The sequence below is a fragment of the Oreochromis niloticus genome, linkage group LG14 (assembly GCF_001858045.2).
Source record: "Oreochromis niloticus isolate F11D_XX linkage group LG14, O_niloticus_UMD_NMBU, whole genome shotgun sequence".
Taxonomy (NCBI): Eukaryota; Metazoa; Chordata; class Actinopteri; order Cichliformes; family Cichlidae; genus Oreochromis; species Oreochromis niloticus.
In genome coordinates, this window is record NC_031979.2 from 18,449,157 (window position 1) to 18,470,767 (window position 21,611).

The 21,611-nt window shown below is 38.9% G+C and overlaps 1 non-coding gene across 1 annotated transcript; it reads left to right on the plus strand.

The window, feature by feature from the left end:
* Window positions 1-1,618: 1,618 nt before the first annotated feature.
* LOC102081645 (uncharacterized) lies at window positions 1,619-18,574 on the plus strand. Its single transcript, XR_002064412.2, has 4 exons — window positions 1,619-1,777; window positions 2,146-2,288; window positions 2,413-4,300; window positions 15,272-18,574. It is a non-coding gene; the product is annotated as an uncharacterized LOC102081645 (transcript).
* The last annotated feature ends 3,037 nt before the right edge of the window (window positions 18,575-21,611 follow it).

Below are 21,611 nucleotides of genomic sequence, written 5' to 3' on the forward strand. Positions count from 1 at the left end.
TAAATACGTCACAATGCAGTGCAGTTGTAATGCACATAACATTCATTTCTGGAAGATGACCAAAGCAGATAAGATCTTGTAGTTTCATTTTGGCAGGTTTTACTACTTCACCACCTTCCAACATGTCTATAAAGTGACACAAAAAACATATTTGTATGTTAAATATTTCAAGTGATACAATGAGTTGTACATAGTGTGAGGTATCTGGTTATTTTGTCATAGACTGCATGGCTTTGTAGTAACCTCTCCTGACTCCTTTCTTTGCATTATACCTACATGATTTGCTTCAGTCACTTAGTACAATCACTAGAGGACTCTGTCACTTGAAAACAACAGGCATGGTGTCACTTAACAGTAAAATGTTACTATGTGGTGGAGGGTGGGGGCGTTGCATCAGATCAGTTGCAACAAATGGTAAGAACTGCTAGTTTGCTCTGTGGACTGGTTGGGTCTTTATTAAAATATACAGACACAAAAAAATTTCTAGAAAAGAAAACAGCACATCCAGTGATCATGTAAATGTTTCCTTGGACACACTCACTCATGTACACACATTTGTGCAGACACAAATGTGTGTACATCCCATCTGGCTGGCAGCACAGATGGTGGCACTGGGTGATGCTAGGGGCCAAAAGGACAGTTCTAACCCGCTACACACAACCACCCACACAACCTCAGCCACACACACATACATATATGCAAGAGGACGATGTGATGCACATGTCATAGTTTACACATATATGCACAAATGTTCAGCACAATGCAACAGACACATGTACATGCAAGCAAACCCACTCATACACTTCGCCTTTCTGATCTTCTGTCTCTTTTCCCCTGGTTACGCAAACCTAATTGTACTGATGTTTCATTTAGTAGCTCAATGAGTCGATCACTGTTTGTCAAAACTGAATTTCCATTTTATATGACATATTTTTTGAAAAAACAGTATGTGGCTGCAGTCGTATGAAAAATGCACTAATTACATTTTCCTCAATCTTTCTTCGATTTGCAGCTATGGTCTGCTGAAGACCTGCTTTCATTCTCAGTGCGTTCAGTGAGCTGCGTTTTAGCACATGTGGCCGGCACAGGTAGCGCATAGCAAAATCCTCATTGTTTGTTCTGCAGGATGTACTTTTGTTTTTTCTCAGTCAGATAGAGTGAAAGAGAGAGACAGAGAGGGAACATCTTTGGAGCAGGTTTTCGATGTGTGCATGCATTTGAAAAAGTATGAACGTACGATGCATGTATTATTCATGTGGCGCGATTGTGAATGGTGTTCACATGTCCTCCGAGCTTTCCCCTCCCAGAGCCTGTCCAGTCCAGTGTGTTCTCGAAGCTTCTCTGTGAGGAAAGGCTGAAAAAAGCAGGCGACGAGAGTGAAAGAAAGGGAGGAGGAAAGGTGGTGATGGAATATATGTGAGGAAAGTGGAGACAGAGGGTAGTGTGGCGGGAGGGGCGGGGACGGAGGAAGTGAACGTGTAAACCAAGTGAGGAGATAGAGGGAGAGACTGGAAAAATAGAGGCACAGACAGAGAAGGACAAATATAGAGAGAATGGGAGCATGGTGGGGGTAGAGGAGGGAGGGAAATTGAGGGAAACAGAGTGGGAGAGACAGAGGGAGTAGGAGGAGGAGAGGAGGCGGGAGGGAAGGGATGCTGCATTTTAGTGATGGCACAGACTGAGGCTGCAGCAGCAGACAGAGAACGATGAGAGAGGTAGAAATTAAAAGAGAGCAGCAGTGCATTGTCAGGGAGAGTACGGCAGGATTCCAACGCAGGTAAAATATCAAACTATAAATGAATGAAATATTGACAAAGCTCATTTAAATACTACTATACTGATAGTTTTGACTAAGAGAGACTTGGAGAGGCCTTTTCCTCTGTGACAGCAGTTAACCTGCCGAACCATTCATCCTTTAAATCCATGCATGTACCCATCTTTATCTTCCTCTGTTCACCATCTTACCCTTCATCCATCCTTGTGCCCCTGTCTTCACACCTTTTCTTGCTAACCATCTTCCACCCACTCACCCACCCATAAGCTTTTCTCCCCCCTTTTCTGAGAACATCTCAGTGTCTTCTTAGAGTGTAAAAGACAGTGTATTTACAGTAAACATGCTTCTGTGCTTTCTTTCCCTCTTTTCAGACTGTCACAAAAACATATTTGGAGAGCCAGCTGTGAGGGTTAAAGAGGAAAAATGGACCAAACTTGCTACAGGGACTGCGGCGAGTGAAAAAGGCATTTCACCAGTGGGAAGAGGAGAAACTAAGCCTTCTGTAATCAAATGAGTAAGACTACTAGCAACAGCAAAAACACAGACAGGATCAAGCATTTAAAAGCAGACTCCTGCCTCTGTTGGGAAAAAGTATGACTGGCTCCTTTTTGTCTTTCTGTTTGACTGTCTATCCACAGGCTGTCCTTCTGTCTGTGTCAGCAGGATGAAAAGGCATCATTTCAGCGCCTAGGACCTAAAGAAATGCTGAACAAATCCTGATGGTTGTTAGAGAAGCGAGGCACTAAAAAAAAAAAAAAAAAACATTTGCAAGCTTCTGGAAGGAAAAGGGAGGAGAGAGCAGTATGACTCAGAGCACAGCAGCTCGAATGCCGCGTATTCTGCATGCAAGAGGAGAGGTGGAGGGAGATAGAGGAACAATGAGGAAGATATAAAGCGGGGGGGGAAAAAAATCAGAGAGGACTTGACCAGAATTGAGCTGTCATTAGACAGAAGAAGGACAGGATGAGGACAGAAGCAACCACGCAGGCAGGCAGTGAGTGATATATAGGCCACGTGAATCAGGTTGCTAGAGGGAGAGGAAGGCAAGAAGAGGGTGAATATAGAAAGTGGAAGGTTTAATTTGACTGAAGCCAGTTGAGGGAAGGTTGAGTGAAGGTTTGCTGCAGGGTTAGTGGATGGAGAACTGCAAAGAAGGACAGTAGGAGGGGATTAAAGAAAGATTGTTTGAGCTCCTTGCGGGCAAGAAAGTCCTGCGTGGCTGTGTTTTACCTCCAGGAGAGAACCTGGCAGAGGTTTGCATATGGAGCAAGTTTCAAGAGGGTTAAATAGAGGAAGGCAATGATGGAGGGTAGAAAGGTTAGAGCAATATTGGAAATACAATAAAGAACAGAAGGACAGGAAGACGGAGCTGAAGAGAAAACACTGCAGACCAGAAAACATGAGATCCAGCGCACAGTGATGGGGACATGGAAACTTTAACTGTGACAGCAGCACAGCAAGAGGTTGCTGTTAAATATTGATGCCGACAGGCCACTCTGGCAAGAACATGCTACTTGCTCCACAGAGGGGAAAACAGAAGAGATGCAACTGATTTTTTTCTCTCTGAGGAATTTTTACACCAGAATAGTCAAGCTGAGCGATATGAAGCAGAGATGTTGGCACAAAATAACATAAGACATGCAAAATAGCCAAGAGTTGGCTTCCTGGAGGTTTTTTGGGCAGCTGTCCAACTTCTTTGGATTGACTGCAATGACTTCCTAGAGAAACGAGGACCTTTAGGAAGAGGACCAATATTTGAACGATCTCATGAGGACCAGAACATTTTCTTCTTTTCTACAAGAAGAACACTGATTTACATTTTGGATTGAAATGCTTCACCTGCTTCTACAGTGCCAGTCCTGCCAGATGAGTTAAGCCAACACTGCTGAAGCATAAATGATTTTCTTGTGTGTTTCCTGCAGGGATTAGATCTGAGTATTTGACCAATAGAAGACTGCTTGAGGAAATATGTGAGGAAATTCTTTGATGAGCATCAACATTGGACTGAATAAAGTCCCAATGCCTCTTGATCTCTAAACATTCAGTAACTGCCATTTCTACAACCTGAATTTCTGATTCCTCAAAACATCAAAAAACAGCAACACAATGCCACAGTCTCCATCCAGCTGCAAATAGTCCAGCTGTGTGTTTATGGGAGGCTGCGCAGGGGGTGTGTAAGGACTGTGGATGTGCTCAGCTGTGTTTGTGGGTATGCTTGTGTGGGGGTGGGTGTAGTGGTGTGTGTGTGTGTTTAGGCTGAGCTTCGAACCCAGCTGTGTCGAAGTGTATTCTCAAAGAGTTACCCAGAACTGCTTGTGTGTGTGTGTCGCCTGGATTCTCCGCACCAGCGACAGCGCTGGACCTGAACAGCAGTGGAAAGAGGGGGGACAGGGAGGGGGAGGAGGAGGAGAAGAAGAAGGAGGCGAGAGAAACCAGCAGGACGGTGGAGAAGAAAAACCTGACAGCATGCTCGGATAAAGAGAAGAAAGAAAGGAGTCTTCGACTGCCCCCCTGGTGCAATGTATGGTGAGTAAAAATATCTGCAAAAGCATGGAATGGTACACAAAAATCACTGCTTGGCATGAACCGTGGAGCCATGGTTTTGGTATATTTTCAGTACGTGAGAAAAAGCAAAAAAAATGGCATCGCATTTTTTTTTCCAGTAACTTAAAACAGGGGCATTTTTAAAATTGTCTAATAGGCTGCAATTCTTTGCTGGCATGCTGCATGTTGTCAGCTGTATGCTACCATGTATGAAAAAATTTAACTGGAAAAAAGTCCATTAAGAAATGGTGAAAAAAGTAATGGTCCCCTACTTTCTTCTTTGCACCTGACACTGATGACACAGCTGTCTTCTTTGAGAAAACTGTGGATAAGCATGTCCAAGGGGACTTATGTTTACAAGTGCCAGTTGCACATGGTGGCAGTTTGTTTGACACGTAGAAAGTGAGCAGAAAAGTCATCTGATTAAGCAACATGTGTCATATATGTTGAGGTAAATTGGTACATTGTATGACTAAGCTGTCCGTGCTTACACTGCTAGACCACTGCCCTGCCAAAAGCATTTCAGATTGCTCAACAATTTTTGTTAATAATTCTCACAGTAATTAATAAGATTCACAGAAAATGCCAAATTTCATGCTTGACCAGAGTTTGGGAACCCCAAATTTCTACTTATATGATATGCTTTCACAGCATCTTTGGACAGGTGTGGCTGTGTGTCTCTGTGTATCACCCTTTTAAAGATCATATTCCCACAGGAGCTTGGTCAAGGTAAAAGGTGAAAGGTCAGAGGTCAGGGTTATTAAGATAGTTCATTTAATTTAATGCAGGTCATGTGATCTGACACACTCCATATGATATGCAAGCCGAGAGGGTGGCATTATGCCTCCATCCACTGATTCACACAGTTTAATGTAGGTCACATGATAGCAGTGCCCAGAGGGTCACATGACATCCAGCCTGGGATTTGACTAAAAAGTGACTCATCATCATTTTTAACCATACAATATTATTTTATTATTATGTATTAATGGAGAATTAAAGATGTTCAGTCTAGGAAATATCTTCTAGCTCTCCTAACGATTAACAATAATTCAGGTAAAACAAATAGAAACAATTCCCCTGAGCACAGTACAAAAATTTTAACGTGACTAACACAAAGTGAGAAAGCCCGTTCTATATAGGTACAGGCCAAAAAAAGAATAATATGTGACATCCTGCAAGCATCACTTTGTTGTTTCTGAGAAGAAGCTAAATATTTATAGCATTGGCATTATGTTTTGATTATTTTATATTTTATTAAAAAAAAACTTAAATCAAGAACCAACAAGCTCAGTTGAGTTGTTGAGCAGTTAACTCAGCGAGTTCTTGTTATCCCCGTGTTTCTCCGACACTTTCTCACTCACACAGACGCACTCCATCTCTTCCCTTTCTGTCACAAACACATATACACAGTCACTCTGTCGTAAAGCACCCTCTCTGGTTCTTCTTTCCACACAAGCACACATACACACATCATTATTAACACACATGCACCAGCGTGGAGAAGGAAGGACTGTTGCTGAGGAGAAGTGACAGTTGCTTGATGGCCGCTGGCCTTATATTCCAGCAGTGCTGGCCAGCCAAGCCCGTAATGAAGCTGTGGGACGTTTTAGTGTCATAAAGATCTGGCTCCCACACCATCACCATGATGTAATGCAAATCAGCTCAGTGTGTGTGTGTGTGTGTGTGTGTGTGTGTGTGAAAGAGAGAGAGAGACAGAGGACAATGGTAAAATGACTTTATTTGACTATATTACTATATATGCTACATTCTCCACAGCACATGGTGCCCATACATGTTTCCTTTGTGCATGTGCGTGACAGTGATCTAAGACTAAACAGAGTCTCTGTGCAGTGTGGCAAATACAAAAACTGTAAGATTAATGATTGAGACTTTCTGTGAAGTCAACAATTCTACCAGTCAATGACACCAATCAATACTTGCAACTCCTCCTTTCTGTGACCACTACTGGCTATCCAGCCAACACATACAGCACAGCTCACCACAGGAGAACTTAAATCTGTTACTGTATTTGACATTATTATTATTTTATTTGCTTAACAGTGACCTCACTGTGTACAAGGAGCTAGATTAGGAACCAAGAGGTTAGATTTTCTCATAATGAGAAGTCATTGTTGATGAGTTACGCACAGAGAGACGAGGTTTTAGTTACCATAGTTTATGTTGGCATAAATCAGCTTTATTTATTTATTCATATATATATCCATCCAGTTCAATTCAATTTTATTTATACAGCACCAAATCACAACAACAGTCACCTCAAGGCGCTTTATATTGCAGGGCTCTACAATAATACAGAGAAAAACCCAACAATCATATGAACCCATATGAGCAAGCTCTTTGGTGACAGTGGGAAGGAAAAACTCCCTTTTAACAGGAAGAAACCTCCAGCAGAGCCAGGGTCAGGGAGGGGCGGGGCCATCTGCCTGCTGCTGAGGTGAGAGAAGGAAGATAAGATAAAAGACTTGCTGTGGAAGAGAGCCAGAGATTAATATATGTCTCTCTCTCGCTCTCTCTCGCTTTATATACTTTTTACACATTTTTGATTGTATTATTATGAGACAATTATTTTTATTATTATCAGTATGAGATGTGTAATAAATTGCATTTATTTGGAAGTACAAAAGAGATGGTGGAAAGATGAAAAAAGCTGTATAGCTGGTTATAGCCTCCCAGTACCTCCCAGTGAATAACTAGTAATAAATGGCAGCCAGCTACGTGGAGCCATTGTGGCTCAGCAGGAAGCACGCAGATAGTTTTTTATGCCTTAGTCTTCATTCTGAGGTCATCTGGATTAAAAAAAAAAGCAAGTTAATATTATTGTTTCCTATTTTTAATCATTAGTCACATGTTTGGGTCTGAAGGGTCTTTGTTCAATGTTAAACAATACCACCATAATACAGACCATCCATGGATATAGTACCATCTTGTGACACACTGCTGAACAGTGTCAGTATGCAGACTACTAACTAATGCCAAACTAACAATCAATTATTTTTATTTATAAAGTTTCAAAATAATCCTATCACATACACTTATCTCCATTTCCTTTAGCTCTTCTTTTGTACCCCCACAATCCTTTTTAGTGTCAGGTCCTCTAATTGCTTACTTACTGGTTTCAATTGTGACATATTTATTTGTAATGCTGTTGCTCTTTTTAGAACATTAGGATTACCTGACTGGTATTGATGGTTTGGATGCTAACAAATGAAGCACAGAGGTGGAGCCTTGTGGCAGGACTGTCTCTAATTATGTCTGCATCTCTACAATGTGTCTGTCATTTTAAACATTCAAAAATTTCTAAGGTAGAGTTTTACCAATATTGCTTAGTCCATTAGTACTGAGGCTATTTGGAGACACCACTGCCAGCAGAAGCAGTAATTGTTTGTATATGAATAGAGGCAATAGATACTTTTATCAGTGCCTCCACAAATCTGTTATCTATTATGCATTACTACAGCAATAAGTGTATGGCTACATGGACATAACTCTGCGGTAGCGATCACAAGTCTCGTTTACTGTTCTCAATCAATAATTCTACTGGCATAAATATTTAATGTATATTGTTTATTAATAATAATACACAAAACCTCTTTTAGTTATTTTTAGCTTGTTGAGATCATTACACAGCCTCAAAGGAAGCAGTACATACAAGAAAATCAAACCTGCTGCTGATATTGATGTAAAATGAAATTAGTTACTTCTACTGATATGATATCATGCTAATATAAAGCATTCATCCCACAAGCCTCAGTTTCATCTCAGGATGTTTCCATTAGATTGCTTTGGTAGCAAATTGCTATGTGACCTCAGATTCTGACTCCCATATGCACACTGCGCTGTAGATGGACCATCTGTAGGGAATTCATATCACTTCCTATATAAATTAATCTGACAGCGAAATAAGCAGAGTAGCTATCTCCACCAATTATGATGAATTTTATGCATGAGTTTCACGGAGCAGACTGCTTTGCATTGCTCAGTCAGCGGGGAGCCGATGGTGAATTCCCCAGTGTTACTGCACTTTACAGCGCCCTGATTGTTTGGTTTAAAACAAGTTCAGGATAATCGCTATTTGTGAAATAGTAGCAATAATTTACAGATCAGATTCAAATTGTGATTGTTTTTAAAAGGCTTTAATCACATGCTTTTCTAAAATATTACTTTTCTTGCCTCAAAAAAGCTGAACAGTCATAATTAGGGACATACACTCTTTTATTTTTCATTTTTCAGGAGGATTCCAGTATTATACTGATTTATGCTTGCCTATACTGCAGGAATACTTTTTTTTAACAAGCTCATTTCATTAGAATAGGCAAATTAACTGCTCATAGCCGTGGTAAAAGGATAAAATAGTAGAATACAATAGTCCAGTGCAAAAACACATTAGGATATTTCAGTGCTTTATGGTACAAATATATTATAATATTCAAAAGGCTAAGAAATAAATAGGATATTTTATTGCTGCTCCTTCTCTTTTGTTCTTGAAATAGCGGTGAGTTATAGAGGTTTAAATGCCTAAAATATACAGCATGTATTTAAATATTAATTCAAATTGAGTAAATGCTTGAGCTGCTTCAGTTAGTTATAATGTGGGTTCTTAAAAGGAGAAAGGAAGGAAGCGAGGGGGAGAATCTAAAATCCTGAAATAGATTTGAAACTACCCAGCCTGTGTGAACCATACAGCATATTACATGTACAGTATACTAGTGCATACAGTGTGTAAATATATCAGTCAAAAGTTCTAGAACACCCTAATCTTTCCAGGTTTTTATTGAAAATTATGCAGTTTATCTCATTGCACTCTGAAATTAAAGCGTAGTACAAATAAGCAAGTGGACTTTAAAAGGAAATCATGGAATCAATTTATAGATCAAAATGTAATCTAAACTTTTGACTCTTCAAAGTTGCCACCTTTGGCAGATATTACAGCTGAATACACCCGTGTCATTCTTTCTATAATAAAACTCAAATATTCTTCAGAAAGTTCTTCCCATATCTGTTGCAGAAGTTCCCATAAATGTGTGGCATTGTAGGTACGTTTGCTTTCACACTTCTGTCCAGTTCATCCCAAACCAGCTTGATGGGGTTTAAGTCTGGAGGCTGTGCTGGCCACTCCATGTTTTCAAGCTTACCATCTTGTTCTTTTTTCCTAAGGTAGTTCTAGCATACCTTGGACTTATGTTTGGGGTCATTATCTTGCTGTAGGATGAACCCCTGACCAACTAGGTGCATACTAGAGGGTACTGCATGGCGCTGCTGAATGCTGTGGTAGCCAATTTTGGCCCAGGGTGCCTCTCACTCTGTACAAGTCACTGATCCCACACTTCCTCCTCCATGTTTGACAGTTGATGCCACACACTGTGGAACCATCCTTCAGCCTTCTCAACGGCACACAAAGATTCTGAGTGATGAACCGCAGATTTCAAATTTTGATTCATCAGCCCATAATACTTCTTCCAGTCTTCAGTAATTCAGTGTCAATGTTTTATGGCCTAGGCAGGCCTCTTTCTCTTATTCTGACGTCTAAGCAATGGCTTTCTTGCTACAACTCATACCGTCAAACCTGCAGCTCGAAGTCGTCTCACTTGAAACTGAGACTTTCTTACTACGACCACTATTATGCTTGAAGCTGTTGTCCTGTGAGCCACCTAGCTGCTGTAAACTCTCAGAAAACTTGTCCTCTGATTCAGTTGTGCCTTTGGGTCAGACCTCTTTCTGTCAGCGTTTGCCTTTTGATGGTGAAGGAAACTGTACACACTGACACCTTGACTTTCTTTGCAATTTTCTGTAAGAAAGACCAACATTTGTGTTATGGTGGTCTGTGTCTCTTCCATTGTTAATTGCCTTTTTCTTGTCATGTTTGTAGTAACACACTAAGTTCTGCAGTACAATACCCTCAAATCATGAGTGTTAGAGAATCGACACTCACCCACCAATTCACTGTTCCTCTTCATTAGCCACAGATACACATATGCATACTTATTCATGGTGTATATATACATTTATAGCAAGTATTTCATTTAAAATTAAGAAATGTAGTAATTTCAAACATGCAAAAAACAAACAAACCCCAAAACCCCACTGTACTGTTGGTGGATCAAATAACCATCCTGGCAGATCAATGTTTAATTTCATTGCACCTTTTGCAGTGCAATTGAACTTAAATACTGTAGGTAATAGTAATTTGAGATACGGAACATGGGTTTTAGTAGTATTTTCACTTCTCAGTTGTATTGATTGCAGGTCCTTGCATTGTTGCTATTAAACAAGCAAAGCGAGAACAGCATTTTATAAAAGGATCACAGATCAAACGATCAAAGTACCACATCATACCATTACTTTCACAATAGCATAGTCAAAGACATAATTATCATAATTATACTTCTGATAAAATAAGACATTAAATCTTAAAAGAACCAGGCACAATGCTTGAAAATTCAATTCAGTTCAATTTTGTTTATGCTCATATCCCCAAATCAAAGCAATAGTTATCTCAAGGCACTTTATATTGTAAAGTAAAAAGCCTGCACTGTAAGAGAGAAACCCCAACAGAAAAAGAAAAAAGGAGAGCATAGAGAGACAGGCCAAAACAGAAAGTGTGGGAGAGAGAAGACAAATTTTAATGACATGTAGTAATGGTGCATGAACACATGCAGTGGAAAGGGAATGGAGAAGACATGTTCAGTGCATCATGGGAAGTCTCCTAGGGCCTGGGCCCACCACAGCATAACTAAGACATATCTCAGGGAAAGTTTTAAGCTTCATTTTAAGAGGAGAGAGGGTTTCTGCAGCCTGAATACTAACTGGGAGTTGCCTGCAGTCTGAGAGCAAAGTGCCCTCTCAGGATAATATGGTACAATGAAGTCTCCAAGAGATGATGGGATTTGATCTGTGTGTGAGGGGGAAAATGCATTGTTGTTGCATTGTAACACTGTGCTATAATGATAGGTAACAGGTAGCTTGGTATGTGGCTTCATTACTTTAATGGACTCAGAGTCAGTTGCTCAGATATCTACTGCATGTGGCTGAGATGCACAGCAATCTGGTTTGGGTCTGAACCACCTGTTTCTCGAATTGATCACCTAGAATATTTTCATTGTTCAAAGAAAAACATTTATGAAAAATATAGTATTAATTAAAAAGTTTCTAGTAGCTATCTGTGAAGGAAAAGCATCAGTCTGCTCTTACTTTAATTTCTATAAGAGGATCAAATGGAAGAACCTTTAACAGGTGGCCAACATTTTTTCATCACCCATGATTTAAACTCACAATCAACACCTAACATCAGAAGTGGTGAATAGTTGCAATGTACTGTATTTCAAATGTGTTCTACTGCCTCATTTTTTCTCCTCTATTTCTATGCTTTATGGCTCCAACTTTTGAGGTGTGCCATGAATCCCCTTTAAGTGGGTTGGAAATAATCACGTTACACTGCTGAATGACTAAGCTGCATCAAAAGATTGTGCTGTGTCTCTAGTTCTATACAGGACATGCACACACACACAAACAATCGCACCCTTGGGCAGGCTGAACAGCTGCTAGATGTTGAAATGTTTAGCCAGCAGACCAACAAAATGAAAAGATTGAACAACAAGTGTAGAGAGTAGAGAGGTGTACCGGGGCAGAGAAGCTCTTTGAGGATGAATAGTGTTTACTATGTATGTACATGTCTGGACTTACTGATTTTAAAGAGTTCAGAGGGAATTCCTGCTCTTTCATAACAACACATTATAAAATAATATTGTTTCTATGGCCAGTTTTTATCAATACTACTTCCTTCCACTGTAAGGGCGTGGATTATAGAAAAAAACTGGATGAAAGTGGACTTAGTCATGGATGGTTCAGTGTACTGGAAAGCCCAACAGTCTTACTCATTTTAGAATATATTCACACACACACACACACACACACACACACACACACACACACACACACACACACACACACACACACACACACACACACACACACACACACACGCTTGCGCCGTAATCCTAACCTCCCTTTTTCTGTGTGCTCCCAAACTGTCTCCAAGGACAGCTGATAATTCCCTCATCAGCATCTGACCTTATTCATTTTTAAAGGACACCACTGATCCCTCACAGCTCTAATGCGTAGCAACAGAGCATACAGAGGAACAAAAGCATGGAAGAAGACATAATGTAATGAATTTTACAGACTGTGGATTTTGAAGAATTTTGACAAAAGATTTAATTGAAATATTGGAACCAGCTAGAAGAAAAGATCCTTATATGAAATTGCTTTAGGAATATTTAAGAAATGAAGTGATTGGGGGGACATCAATTCAGTGGCAAGAAAAAAGTTGTGAAGCTTTTACAGTTATCAGGATTTCTGAATTTCTGAATGTGTTTTTTCTCCCCACTGTCGCCAAGTGCTTGCTCATAGGGGGTCGTCTGTTGTTGGGGCTTTCTCTGTATTATTACAGGGGGTTGACCTTACAATATAAAGCATTTTGAGGTGAGTGTTGTTGTGGTTTTGCACTATAGATACAGCTGAACACTACAAGATTATTGCTGTTAAATTATAAATTCTTATGCTCCAGTGTTGCAAAAGCAGTTTCAGAAATAAGTCCCTCAACTCAACCATCTTAAAATGTTTGTAGGCACTTATTTTGAACCATTATCCAGTTAATTATCATTTCAGCAGTCATCCGGTACAAAAACTGCATCTATTGTGGCACATTTGAATGTGATGAAAAAAGAACCTGAGCTGAGTTTGTCCCAAAATAAGGGTTTTAAGATTTTTCCCAAGTTATACTCATACCACTGTTTCTGCTGTTGGCTTTAGTTTTGGATACCACGAGTGCCATGTCTCCTACAGAGAACAGCACTGGAATCATTTTTCCATCATTCTTTCCATCTCTGTTGCTGGTGTTGAGCTGTTGTGCTAAATGTGCGTGTTTTCTTTCTTGAAGTTGAAGAAGAGCTCCTCACAGAGAGGTCTGAGCCTGGTGCTGCACTCGCAGTCTGCAGGCACCGAGAGGAGCTCTGCTCACTCATTTCTACAAATTGTGTAATGTCAATAATGAGTGGCTCAGCCAGTAGTATGGGGTACTATGGTTTATATTAATGTTACTATTACTTATTGACAGAATTATTATAGTTTCGTACTTTCTAATTAGCTTTTCATTTTCACTTTATTTTGACTTTTTGTATTTTAATTAAGTTTAGTTTCACTTAGTTTCCAAATTTGATTTTCTCTTTCTTTGAAAATGTTTAGTTTAGTTTTTATTAGTTTCAGTTTTTGTTTTAGTCTTTTAAATTATTATGGTATGGAGGCACGATTTAGGAAAATCAGAACAGGTATTACAGTAAGAGCACAGCTGACTCACAGTCTGGTAAACATCCGGAGTCTCAATAAACACATCCATCAATGCCTCATCAGACAACTGTGATAACAACTTTACCAAACCAGCAGATACTAAAACTAAATAAGTTTATTCTATGTTTTTATTATATTTTAATTAGTTTTCCAAGTTCACAAGATCAGTTCTGTTAGTTTTATTTTTGGTCCTGGTATCGCAACCATTGGTTGTGCATCCATGCACTGGATTTATCTTTTTATTTATCTTTGTTTTATAAGCACCTATCTCTGTGTGGTAAACCCGAAGACAAACCACACAGGTTATTTCATGAAGTTCATGAAATAACTAATCTGTGACTATAAATAACTATAAATAATATGAGTTAACTTTTATTTTATAAAAAGGAATTTAAAGAAATTGGAGTAGTTTGGCTATCGCACAGAACAAACCTTCAAGTCAGAGTATGCATTCCAGTCAGTGACATGAGAAAGTGGTGTGAGAGTATGTGAGAGAGAAGCGAGACATGTAGTGATGAGAGATGAGATGAATGAACAAGCAGACAGACAAAGAAATGTTCAGTTTGTTAAAATACAGGTGAAAGAATCCTAGTAAGAAAATGCTCCTCCTCTCACTAACACTTGAAGCTCTGTCTCATCAAAATACCAGGAACAAAAACATGTGGCTTTCACCTAAAAACATCTGAGGGAAGCACAAGAGCAAGCCAAAGCTTTGGCACGACACTCATAACTTTGAGCCACTCACCCACTCCATTTACACACTCGTTCTCAAACTCTGCCCCTCTCATTCCAAATAAATGAACATTCCTGTTGGCAACCACAACTATCGAGTAAAATGAAAGGATCTTTTTCCTGTGCTAAATTCAGTGCAACTCCTCTTAAAATGTTGTGCTACAAAAGGGAAATTCCCACAAATACATATAGACCAGTTAGTCTGAGATGCAGCACTACAAAACTATCTCTGGTACTTTGCACACTGAAGTGGTGAGGATGAGAGATGAATTAGGTGGAGGAGGGAGGAGGAGGGTAAGGATCTAAACATGCAAAGACAATGAAGTGGGGTCATGTAAGGGTTGGATACAGCACACACAAGATACACAAGGATACACAAGGCAGTCAAAAAGAATCAAGCCAGATCAGCTAGAGCTTAACAAACAGCAGGTTGCTTGTAACTGTCCACTACATACATCACACTTAGTGTTTTTTATTTTACCAAATCACTACATTTTTTGTAAATATTAATATTTCATTGTAATTATTGCTGCGTGCTTATTATTTCTCTTTCTGTAGGGTTTCTTTGTGTGTCTGTGATGTTAGATCTAGTCAGTGTTTAATTTTGACATTGAGGTGAGATGTTTGTGCCCAACTGTTGTGTCTTATTTGCCAAATTTCACCAAGTGTTTAGCAACTGCAAGAAATGGTAAATATCAAATGAATGCAGGAAAAATTAATGTGTTTGTGTTGTGATGGGGAAAGAGACGAACAGTTTTCAGCAATTCTGTGTTAGAAGTAATGAATCTGTTTCTTCCTCTTCTCCTTTCAACTTGTCGCTGTCTCTTAATTCTTCTTCACTGTGTCTTTTGCCAGGCGTCACGCCCTGTGGGGGTGGGGTTCTGTGATGGTAACAATGGTCCCGGGCAGCCGCTATGTCTGCAGCGCTCACGCAAGAGAGGATGACTCCACGAATGACCGTGAAGAGCGAATCTTAGCAGTGCTGGGCATCATTGGGACCATTCTCAATCTTTTAGTGGTCATATTTGTCTACATCTACACCTCCGTCACCTAAGGCTTTCTGCTAGACTTGAGCATGGAGATGCTGGCACAATACTTTTACCAACACTGCCATCCCTCTCTTTAAGTATTTCTATACTAAGAGGGTTTGATTATTTGACGTAAACGCTGACTTATGAGGATCGTTGGCAGTTTGTTCAGCTGGATTGTAACTATTTTTATCTACACCTGCATCTACACTGTTTACTCCTTAAGACAGCTCTGCTCTGCTAGCTAAAGACTGCCTGCAGTCACAGAGGAGGAGCTTCATGTGGAATCGCCTGGACTTCCCTGTACTGTTCATATTAACTGTGTCATTTCTTCCCCACAGTGTGTCCAGTATGGCAACAGTGATATACCTGTATTCATATTGCTCCATAACTGTGGGCTAACATTTATGGGATGTCTCAGACAGCAGGAGTGGAGGTCATGATTGTCTTCGATTTAATGGTGTTCAAATCTGAAAGCCATGTTCCTTCCACACTTTTCTGCAAACTTGAACAAAAAAACACTGCCATTTATCTAAAAGGTTACAAAAACAAGACACTTTTGATTCAACCAGAACAAATTAGTTGATAAGAAAGGTATACGCTCCTAAAACTATTACATGGGACCAACATTGTCAAACTAATTATTATCATTATCAACAGTGGGATCCTTTAGCCTATCTGCTCCCAACACCCATAAATCTACTTGAACAGAACATCGATACTAACACAGAAATAATCCCAAGCATCCAGTGAAATACCACTTCTATTAATTAACAGATTTCTTGAAAAGGTTTTACATGGACCTGACGTGTCCATACCTGAGCACACCAGAAGAAAGATTCCTGGCTGTGCTAGGAGTCATTGGCATTGTCCTTAACCTCCTGCTTCTAGTCTTTGTCTATATATACACTTCTATCTGATACATCAGTTTTTCTGCCAGAATACACTTATCTATGATCACATTCCTCTAACTTACCACAATGATCACATCTTGCATTAAGGAGGTTATTTTACTGCACCTGCCTAAATTGGTAAACTGTGACGTGGTTTATATCGCATATGGAGATTGCGTCTCATTCTAGTTTGTAATGGAAATTACATTCGCAAAATGTGAAAGTATTTACCCTACAGTTGGTGTTTTATACAGTACTCTTTCACATGTGTGAATCATGAGATGTTTACTTAAGCTTATATTGCTGTATTGAAATACTCTTTATAACGCTTTGACCAATATAACTCATTGTAGTGTTTCTGTTCATTCCACATGATTACTGATATTAAAAACACCAAGTAATGGAACTGGATGACGTTTTAGCCTCTGCAGAAGCTTTGCACATCAGCAAAGATCCCTCTGTGCATAATTGGGATCACAAAGTAATTGTCTGTGTTGTGTTGCCATGTTTCTGTGGTTGGATATGGAAGCCAGGCACAGAGCAGCAACACAGAGTGCAAAGCATGAAAAAGAGACAATGTCACACAAATCAAGACTGTGTACTTTTGCAGTGCGACACAAAGGACTACAACAGTGATAAACAAACTGGTGAGAAACAGCATGGTTTGTCTGAAAAAAGAGGACATCAAATCTCTCTACAAAGCTTCACCATCTGTCTTGAAACTCAGAAAGGCACAAAAAACTCCCCGGGATTTGGTTACAACCTGTTCAATGGAGCTGCATGCCATTATGGATATAATTTTAGGTTTAAGAGCTGTGACTGTATTGGAGGAGCAAAGCAAAATGCAGCTGACAAGCAAGCAGGGAGGACTGGCTCGAATCTACACTTTATCCTCATCATTCTTTTCTCCACAAACAAGCTGACACCAGAGAAGACATAGTAACACGTGAGTCCCTGCTGTCATTTCACAGAGCACAGGAGCCATTTATTTCCCAAAATGAATGACCAGCGACTCTGACTGCTCTCTTAACTTTCGGAGATTTCTGTTGGCTTGTGTGGAAAACCTCTTGATATTTTATCATTTCTGCATATGATTACTTGTTACACTGTGTATGTAAGCTCTTAGGTTTAGTAGCAATTTGACATTGAGTGTTTTGTTTGGTTTGTTGTCAAGTAAATCCAAAAGTCACAATCACTATACAAGAAAATGTTTGGAATGAAACTCAGTGTAGATGGTTCTGTTGATCACAGTCTATTTTTATAAATTGTACAGGGTTCAGACAAGTATGCCCACAGCCTATACTAAATACTGGATTATAAGTGGCCACCATAGACTAGCTCCAAAAATGAGTTAATCCCCAGGGAGTCCCATGGTAAAATGACCAAATGTACAACAGAAATTACCATGTTTGAATTATGGGCTTTAAAAAACCCTTCTCTTTAAAAAAGTAATTGCATAGTGGTTATTTTTAAAATATATATAATTTACCTGTTTTAAATTGTATTAAGGCTTAAAGGCTTATTAGTGGCACAGCCACTTCGATTGTCAGGTGTGTGCAGACACTTGCTGCTGTATCCTGTAGCTGTATGCAAGGCTTCACCTCTGCTAGCCACTGAAAAGTACCTCTCAAAGTATATGTGGTGTTGGTGCCTTTTGGAATATTTTTAATGCAACTATCTGACAAATAACATGGCTTATTGAGAAGTTGATTACTAACATGCTGTCAAAGACATCCACTCTGCAATTTTAGTGAGCGATATTCTAGTATTTTGTTGTACTATGCACTAATTTGCAAGTATCTGTGTATGTGTTATGCACCCATACAGTCTATGGATGCACCTTGCTAACCAAGCTTGCTAGCCTTAGCTGTATTACTCCATCCTCTCATCCAAACATGGTCACTTATGACCGAAGAAATGGTGGTTACATCAATCTTTCACATGCGCTGAAGAAAATTCATTTAAAGATGCATAAGTAACTCACATGAGAACTCTCTGAACTTCTCACTTGCACATTCACGCTTACACAGATTATGATTAGTATGTCTTTTCTTGCAAACACCTCACTGCATTTTTCCCTGACTTCAAGTAGCACATCAAACTCTTTCTGCAACCTTATAACTGGAGGCTATAACCTATAACCTGTTTAATTATGTTACTGTTTCTTGCCCTGTTCATTGTGTAATCAATGGAATCAATGGACTACCTATAATAATAAAACCTACATTTTAATAAACTGATTTTTTTCTGTCATTGTTGTGGACATGGTGCGGGAATTTTACATGATTAATAAATGTAATATTTTTGTGTTTACAAATATCAACATTGTTGTTATCCACATGACACATATAAATACAGATTATTTATACACTAGCACAATTTATGATGCGTTAGCCTATTGATTTATTCAGTACATGTGGGGGGTTTTCTGTTATTCTACATTTTCCAGTTTTTCTTTAACTGGTTTATTTATTTCAATTAATCAACATATTTGCTTGCAACCAGGTTAAAACTGTCATTTCTTAAAATGAGGTGAAACAATAAAAATGCTGAAATCCATGTTAAAATGTAAAATAATAATGGTTAAAGTACAATATTTAGAAAAATTTTAGAATTCCTTTTAAAAGAAGTACAATGTATTGTGAAATTTTAAAATAGCATTTGCAGTATATATGGTTTATTTTACAAGTATCCTGCTTTATTGTGAAGAGCTTTGTAAGAGGAAATGAATGTGATTGTGATCGGTAGCAGGACTCAGAGAAGTTGCATTATAAAAACAACATCTATAAATGAGTTTGACATTGAAAAAACAACCACATTTGGAGTATAAATAGCCTGTACATGGAGGTCCAACGGATGACAGCACTAGATGTTCAGTAGATGTCCAAAAAAGGTCTGGCATTACAAAACAACCCCTTCAGTAGACCAAAATTGTACCTCCAAAACTGACATATAAAAGACGTCACAGTGCACAATGGGTGGACTGTGACAAGGAAACTATGCAGAACAATGTGTGAACATACTCCAAAATCCCCAAAGTCAAAGATATTTTTAATTAGCTTTAGAGGTCATCTGATGTCAGCAAACACAAAAAATATATTGTTAATTAATGACTGTTTTAGTAAATGCAAGTTTTAACAGTATAACTTTATAAAGTTCTTATAATTTTGGAATAAATTATTTGATAAAACCTGAAAAATTCACTTGTTTTACAGATCAGCTAGATGATATTGATAAGAATAACTTTTGGGTTGCCTTGCCTCCTGGCATTTATCATCTGGTAACACCTTGAAGCAGGGCATACGTTTATAATAGATACACAAAGCAGTCTACTATTTACTAATGCTATCTGGGTTAACCCAAGAGCCTTTATTAAACAATTATATTATCAATTACATTATATGCTACATTATTAAATGCATCATCAACAAAAGTAAAAAAAAAAAAAAAAGTCTACAGAAGATGATGCAGAAGATGCAGTACGTTGCGGTAAGCTGCAGTACCAGCATAGTTAGATATTTTATTTCAAGCCAACATGAAAATAATCACGGGAAAGTGTTTAAATAGACATTACTAACACATTTATATGTAAATACATATTAGCCACCTAGTTAAATTTTTTTCTGCCATAGAACGACCCTTTAGGGTTTGAAGGATATTTCAGGGTCCTTCTAAACAAAAATAGCACAAGACTCAAACAGATGAAATATATGTAATCTACCTTTAACCTAATATGTCATATAATACTCAAATGTTGCATATTGGGATTCAAAATCTACCTGTCAGTGTGCAGTAACTAATGAAGACAATATACTGAGAGGAAAAATCTATATTTGGAAAGAGGCCATGCCTTGGTCCAGTAACTGGGCTTTATCTTCAGTGTCTGAATGCAGTTCAGTTTCTCAGTTGAGACCAGTTTTAACATGACAGGCTGATTGCTAAGTGGACCAATGAGAGGGTAGAGGCTGGAGGGTGAATCCTGGCCATCTGCTGTCCCTACAGACAACCATACAATCTTCTCAATGTACAAACACACACGCACATATGCACACACTTTCTTTTTAACAATGCACCTCAAACTCATTATTACTTGTGATGTAGAATGGGAATACTCTTCGGTACCATAGGAAAAACAAGTGGGACTTCTGTCTAATGCTCCAGGCAGTAATTGTTGACTCAGTATTGAAAACCATGAGGTTCAGACAAGCAAATGAGTCCATATTCAAAAATGCTCATTCTGAGTCTGAGCTCGTCACTGACTTGCAAGCACTGATCTCATGTTTTTTTTATGCTGCATGAGCTGAATTGATTTTCAGAATACATTGTATCCAGGCTGGCTGAGACTAGACAAGAGAAAATAATCTGGAGGATCACTGAAATGATATTGTTATTTCTGAGCAGCAAAGCTGAAGAATGTTGGGTTAGCTTAGAATGTGACCAAAATAACTGACTGAAGACAAAAATAAAAAATACACACAGCTTTGCATGGGCAGGCTGAATTTCTTTGCCCATTTGTGGATAACAGATTGCAGTTGTACAGTGTTTTCTGTGTTAGCTGCGGCACAACTCCACCCAGAGGAAAAGGGTGAGAAAGCTCCTGGTGCATGGATAAATAATCATATTTTTCTGAGTGATTAACTGATGAATTCAAATAAGATATTGCTGATCGTTCAAACTGGTGATGTCTTGAACCATTATCCCATAATTCATTGTTGCTTTTTGTCAGGAAGTTAAACCATCAAATAAAAGAAAAAAAGTTGCATCATTTTGCAAATTTCTGATGAAACTGTTAAAAGAAAGATATGATACAATCTTTGAGAATTTAATGTAAACACATGAAAGCATGGATCCATCCTCCAGCGGCTGTTGGTGTGGTGGTGTACTGTTGTGGTGGTTATTTTCTTGGCAGACACTGGGCTCCTCAATACCAACAAAGGATCATTTAAACACAACAGCCTACCTTGAGTATCACTGTTGACTATGTCTATTCCTTTTGACCACAGTGTAGCCATCTTCTAATGGCTGCTCCAGCAAGACAGTGTCACATAAGCTCAAACTGTCTTCTTAAACGGTTGTACAACAACTTCACAATGCTAAAATGTCAATATGTAACAAAATCTCTGATGAATGTTTCCAGCTCTTTGTCGACTAATGCTATGAAGAATTAAAGCAGTTCTGAAGAAAATCCCCCAGAAAAAATAAAAAAGAGGGTGAGGTCCACTGCAATAACAGCAAGGTGTAATGATGAGTGTATAAATCTCATGTAACACACTA